At 35.5% G+C, this 6,642-nt stretch overlaps 1 long non-coding RNA gene across 1 annotated transcript; it reads right to left on the bottom strand.

Moving 5' to 3' along the window:
• Nucleotides 1–1,242: 1,242 nt before the first annotated feature.
• On the bottom strand, nucleotides 1,243–4,988 carry LOC110683735. The gene is made up of 3 exons (XR_002503667.1): nucleotides 4,764–4,988; nucleotides 2,070–3,702; nucleotides 1,243–1,928 (listed from the first exon to the last, which is right to left on the bottom strand). It is a non-coding gene; the product is annotated as an uncharacterized LOC110683735 (long non-coding RNA).
• Nucleotides 4,989–6,642: the final 1,654 nt, after the last annotated feature.

Raw genomic sequence — 6,642 nt, 5'->3', positions numbered from 1 at the left:
CATCATTATCACCAAGACGAGCGCACGAGGATGAGCTAGGACGAAGAAGGGGGGATCCCCTGTTGCCAGTTACGGGCGCGCACGAGAGTGGTGCGGCGCGGGCGCGCCTAATGCGGGTGCGGGTGCGCCTGCCAGGGCCTCTGTTTTATACCCTTTTTCTCGCGGCTGCGCCTCTACCTTGATGCGACCGCACCTTCCGGGGTTTCTTTTGGGACGATCTAACTAACTCTTCTTTTGAATCTTTCCTTTATATAGTTTTTCCTTCTATTTTTAGAGGAGAACTCAATGAGAGAATAGATTAGATCAGAATTAGATCATAATTAGAGAGGTTTTTAGAGAGAGAAGTTCATGGTGGATTATTGATGATTTGAAGATTTCTTCATTTCCTTTGATTTTTATCAAGTTTGTAAGGATTCATTTTCTTTAGTTCAATCTTTAGTTTGATCTTTAGTTTGATTTCAATTGTTTTGTTGAATGTTCTAGTTTGGTTGAAGTTTGATTGATTTGTGTTTGATTTTAGCTTGTTTGATTTGATCATGATGAATTTGTTTCTTAATGTTGTTTTGATCTTAATTTCAATGGCTAGTGAGTAGATTGCTTGCTAGGGTAATGGTGAAGCATGTATGAGTAATGGATTAATGCTAATTGGGGAAAAATGATGGAGTTGACTATGTGATTAAATTGGTTGATGATCATGTGCATGTGTCTGATTAATTAAAGAGTAGCTAACTTTGATTTTTACACTAGATTGCATTGTAAGTTCACATTGATAGGGACCATTGATTTGTGGCTTGCATTTAACGATTGAGGTGTCTTGTGACGTTCCTAGCTAGATTTTATCGTAGTTGACGCTAGTTAGACCTCTAGGAAAATAGCTTGATATGCTCTTTTGGTTGCATGATTGGTCTTCCCTCACATTGCTTGACTTAGTCACTTTAACCTCCCAATTAGTTGAATCCGTTACGATTGCATGTGGATCCTAGCCCTAGCGTTTTACATACTTGATTTCAATTCGTTTTTTAGTCATCCTTGTCCTAGTTTACATACCTACACCCTACCATTTCGGAGTAGCTTGACTTAGGAAATAGATAATCGCCCACTGTTCCTTAGTGGTTTGACCCTCAACTTACCATTATACTTGTGTAAGGGTGTGTTGAGAGATTACAAATTTTGTTTGGCCTTGGGTAGGGGTTAGTTTCAACGACCTAGTCTCGACCCACGTCACTAGATAATAAATTCACATAACCAAAAGCATATTAGTCCTTTTCCAATTAAATATACAACACGCCAATAAAAAATATGAACTTCACATAAACTCACCATCAGAAATAGACCGCATCCCCACCACCAGCAACAAAGCCTTTATCTTCAAACTTTTTGTGAAAATCTCGCAAACAACTCATCAACCAACTATGACCACAAGTACACCAATCAAATTGACTGGCAATAGCCCCAACTGTAACAGCGGGCAGTAGGCTAGTGCCATGCTCTGACCATTTTTAGTAGGACACAAGATACCACCCAACACAACTATTAAGAACGCCCTCATAAAATGGTCCTTCTCCTCCTCTATTTTGATTGGCATGAAACCTAAAGAATCATAGGCCTTTTGTATCGGAATACTTTCCCAGCCACTAGAATTCACCTCACCGAAATTCCTAACAATGTCATCAGCTTTACTCTACATAACTACATCCTCAACTACAACCGGCATGGGGTTTGGATCCAGTGGGAGACTAAGTATGCACATCCATTGCTCAGGACCTAGCGGTAACTCCTTCCCACCAACTCCTATAAATAACTTCTTCTTAGGGTCGACCCTAGTTATGAGCCAATAACAAAACCTACGATCCAATGTTTTCACTTTCAACATCAGCATCCCGCCGAAGCAACAGCTCTCCAGTAGCTCAATTTTCTTCTCGTCGGTCCTGAACATAGAAATCAGATCACAAAAAGCAAATACACGGCAATTGCAATTCAAAGGTTGTTCACAAAATTCAAACAAGACATAATCAGCACAACACATAAACATACAATGGCAATTAACTCTTAATGAATTATGAGATTACCTTCCTGCTACAGTTCCTCAACTGAGTACTAACCACCACCCCATTCATCTTCACCTTATCATCGACCGATGGGCCCGGTTCCAAATCAAGATACAAACCAAAAACCAAAAAAAAATTGACATGCTTAAGTCTAATTTATATATATATTTCATATATATACAAACAAATACACAATTAAATAGGGAAATTTTGTGTAAAACTACCCTAAAGATAGGCTGATTTGTGAACAACTACCCGTTTTAAAAAATATTGTTTAAAACTACCCATAAGATGGCAAATGTTTGTCTTGTACTACCCATTAACGGTTTCCGTCCAATTGAGTCGTTTGTGGGGCCCACTCATACGGTTTCTCACTTAATTCTCTCCTCCTTCATTACTTTCCCTCTAAACTCATCCAAAAATCTAAATTCACCACAATTTATCACTAAATATGGAAATGTTTTAAGCTATTATTTCAATTCTTAGTATATTCATTGGTTTAAGGTTCTTAATTTACTTCAATTAACATAATTAGGGATTCAATTTAGGGTTTAGGGCTTCAATAATTCAGTTTGGGGATTTTAATTTTTAGGTTTTATGGCTTGAATTGAATTAGGAATTTTTCTTATTTCGTCAATTAACTTTGCCCTTTCCTTTAACCATTGATAGTTTCACCCTCTGACATATAAATACCGAAAGTAGTAAGAAGATGAAGAGGAAAGAGAGAGAAAGCAAAGAAAAGAGTTATAGGCCTTGTTAATTTTCCACAAAGGGGATGAATTTTGGGAGTTTGGTTAGGGTTTAAGATGGTGAATGGTGGAAGGTAAAAGAAGAAGAGTGAAAATGGAGGGATAGTATAAGGAAGAGAGAGATAGTTGAGGGGGAGTTATTTGGGTGGGAATTCATAGAAATGGGCCCCACAAACAGCTCAATTGGACGGAAACCGTTAATGGGTAGTGTTAGACAAACTTTTGCGATCGTACGGGTAGTTCTAAACAATATTTTTGAAAACGGGTAGTTGTTCACAAAATAGTCTATTTTTAGGGTAGTTCCACACAAAATTTCCATTAAATAGTCATCTAATCTTCAACCTTTTTAAAACACTAATTACTTTACCTTATCTTGTTCTACTACAAACTGCCTCTCCACCATAAATGGTCTCTCTACTGCTGTTGGCCTCTCTACAAATGGCCCCTCTACTGCTGTCGGCTTCTCTACAAAGGCCTCTCTACTGTTGCCGGCCTCTCTACAAAAGGCCTCTCTACTGCTGCTGGCCGCTTCACCTTTCTAACAGACATCTGTCGTTATTGAACCGGTCTACTCTGAATAGTTGTTAGTTGTTGAACCAGTTTACGCTTCTGGCCACTACGACTAACTACGTACTCCACCTCATCCTCATAATCACCAGCTTTTGACTCCTCTTGTGCACCTTCTTCTTCCTCTTCTACCACATAATCAGCATCATAATCACTAACCAAGCCTTCATATGAATATTTGTCAGCGTCCTTATCCTCCTCAACTAAAACTTTCAGTTTCCTCTTATCCGTCTGTTTGCTAGACGAAACAGCAGGTACATTTCTCATGATTTTTTTTCAAACTACCCTGTAATTGTTGTTATAATGCAAATTCATTACACAATATCTTCACCCCAAGCCTGATTCAACAAAAGTACCAACTCATCATATGTACAAAATAAGGATAAAATTCAACAAAAGTACCAACTCATCATATGTATAAAATAAGAACGAAATTCAACAAAAGTACCAACTCATCATATGTATAAAATAAGGACGAAATCTAAAACAAACTCACTAACACAGCTTCATTACAAAACACTCACCCTCCCCCCCCCCCCCCAATTACATCTGCAACTTATTGAGGACGACTCGCCAAACCTCTCGGACACCATGACTAACATAAAGGAAAAAAATTACGAAATTAAATAGAGAAATTGAAAGACCATGCATATCCCCAATAACAACACCTTCCATACATATCTATAATGTAATACAAACAATGCCAAAATAATTTTACATATTCTAAACCAAAAAACATTGACAATAAAAAAAAAAGTTTATCTTAACAAAAAAGAAAGTCTCCCCTTCAGAAAAACAGAATTACAGGAAAAATGGCATCAAAACCCTTGATAACCATTTTAGCATAATTATCATGCCTAATGAAAATACCAAGCACACACCTGATGGTTAAAAAACAACACCAACACTACATATGAAGGTACCATTATCGACAACTACACTTAAAAGCTGAAAAAAATCCCGCAATTTATCTTTCACATAACCATTTTTAACATACAAAACTATCATCAATCCTAATTAACCAATACCATGTACAATTTGTCAAAAAAAAAAAAACACCACGTACACAAAACAATTTCAATAGAGATTCCTTGGCCAACAAAGCCAAATTACGCCACATATTCCTAATTCTAATTACCATTACACGACAATCGAACCCATGAATCCATTCCAGAAACATATTTCGAACACATTAACTGTGTAAACAAAAAACCCCTAATTTCAACAATTTACAAATAGAAAACCCTAAATTTTCAATTATACAACAAAAATCCTGAATTCAGACGTTTATATCAACAAATTAATTCAAATAACTATAACAATTTAAACAAACACCCATTCAAATGTAAAATGATGAAACCCTAACTATACACAATAAAAAAAAATCAACAAAACTTACCACAAATCGTTCCAAAACGTACTTTGGAACCGCGACAACTTCACCGACCCAGAATTTCTGAGCTCAAAGGCTTCGTCTCCTTGAATTCTTGGTCTCACGTCTCTTCACCCCTTGAATTTCTCTCTCTTCAATTTCTCACTCTCCTTAGTAAAGTACTCAAATTGCTTTCTCTCACCTCTAATAAAAGTGCACCTCTTTACAATTAAAACCAACTTCTTTTGACACTTTAAAATTCAAAATTTGTACTGAACATGAGGGGCCCACACCTCTGCGTTTTTTTATTATACAATAGGAAAACTTTTACGTAAAATTACCTTTTAACCCTTGGTAGAGTCCAACTTGGACTCAAGTAGGTAGAGACTAAGAATTTCTCGAACGTAGGTGGGCTAGTTATAACTGAAAATTTATGCACAATTTGGGTAGATGATGCGAAAAATTATTAAACTAACTATATTAGTACTCGTGCGATGTACAATTTAAAATTAAAAAAACAATAAAGAGTATAAAATAATAAATCACAAAAGAAGGGTTTTTGGTTAATTTTTTTTAGTGTTTAAAGAGCCGCAAGGACGGGGTGAGAATCGATCCCAGGATCTCCTTGAATCGTGAGGAAAGATCTAACCACTTGAGTTATCCCTCACTCACTCAGGGTTTTCGGTTAATTAATGTCCACACTTGTAGAATTATTTTCCCAATATTATTGAATTTGGAAGGACTAAATTATGGGAAAAATAATGTCATAAGCAACTTTGGAGGGAAATTTTTCCATGATAAATTGACATGTGTACAAAGTTGATATAAGCGGTTTTTTTTTTAATTATAGTTATACATGTAATTTTTGTTTGAAGACAAGCTAAATTGATTTATCAATGTATTTTGAAAATACATTAATCGAATAAAGATGATACAAGTTAAAGCTGAAATAATAAATAGTTGAAAATGATACACATTTGTCATAAATCATAATTTACCTTATATTTTATGAGAATTGAGAATAGACCTTTTAAAAAAAATGGTGGCAAAAAAGAACTTTAAGGCCTTTTTGGTTGGGGGGGATTTGGGAGGAAAAGAAAAGAAAGGAAAGCAAAAATATAGATTTCTATGTTTGGTTTTAAAAATTATAGGGGATTTGATGGGAAATGAAGGGTAACGAAAGGAAAGCTCCCTTCACAAAATTTTCCTTTTCCTTTCATCCCAAAATTGGAGGAATTTGGGAGGAAAGAAAGAAATTAAATCTATTAAACTTACAATTAGTTTTCCCTTCCCTTTCCTTCATTTACTAATGTCATACCAAACAAAAGATTCCTCTCAATTCCCTTCTTTTACTAATATCAAACCAAACATTGGATCATATAGTTTCTATCCTTTCCCTTCGATTCTCTTCCTTTCTTTTCCCTTCCCTTCCTTTGCCTTTATTTCCTTTACTAATATTGAACCAAACAAAACCTTAGTGACGTTGTTGTATAATAGAACCTTACACTGAATTTTGGGAGTTGACTATTTTCGGCATGGACCCACATGTCTAGCACATGGTATTTGAAAAAATAAAACATTTTGTTAGAATTGACCTTTTATATTCTTACTTTTATAGCAAAAGGTCTTTTAAAGAAAAATTAGCAAAGTAGGGCCTTTGTTATGTCTTTGGTTAGTGGGATAAGACTTTATGTCGGATTCCAGGAGTTGATTTCAACTATCCGCCATAGATAATAACGTGCATGTCACATACAATTTTGATGTAACAACTATTATTGTTGAATCTAGAATTGAGAGGTGTATAATTGTGAATTGATATTATTGATAACTAATTAAAGAATCTCTAAATTAATTATATAATAAACTTTTCCATGCATGCATGAAATTTAAGCTAGTATCAACCATC

Source organism: Chenopodium quinoa, unplaced genomic scaffold (assembly GCF_001683475.1).
Source record: "Chenopodium quinoa cultivar QQ74 unplaced genomic scaffold, ASM168347v1, whole genome shotgun sequence".
NCBI lineage: Eukaryota > Viridiplantae > Streptophyta > Magnoliopsida > Caryophyllales > Amaranthaceae > Chenopodium > Chenopodium quinoa.
Note: the sequence above shows the minus strand (reverse complement) of the source record. Positions and strands in the feature narration are given on the sequence as shown.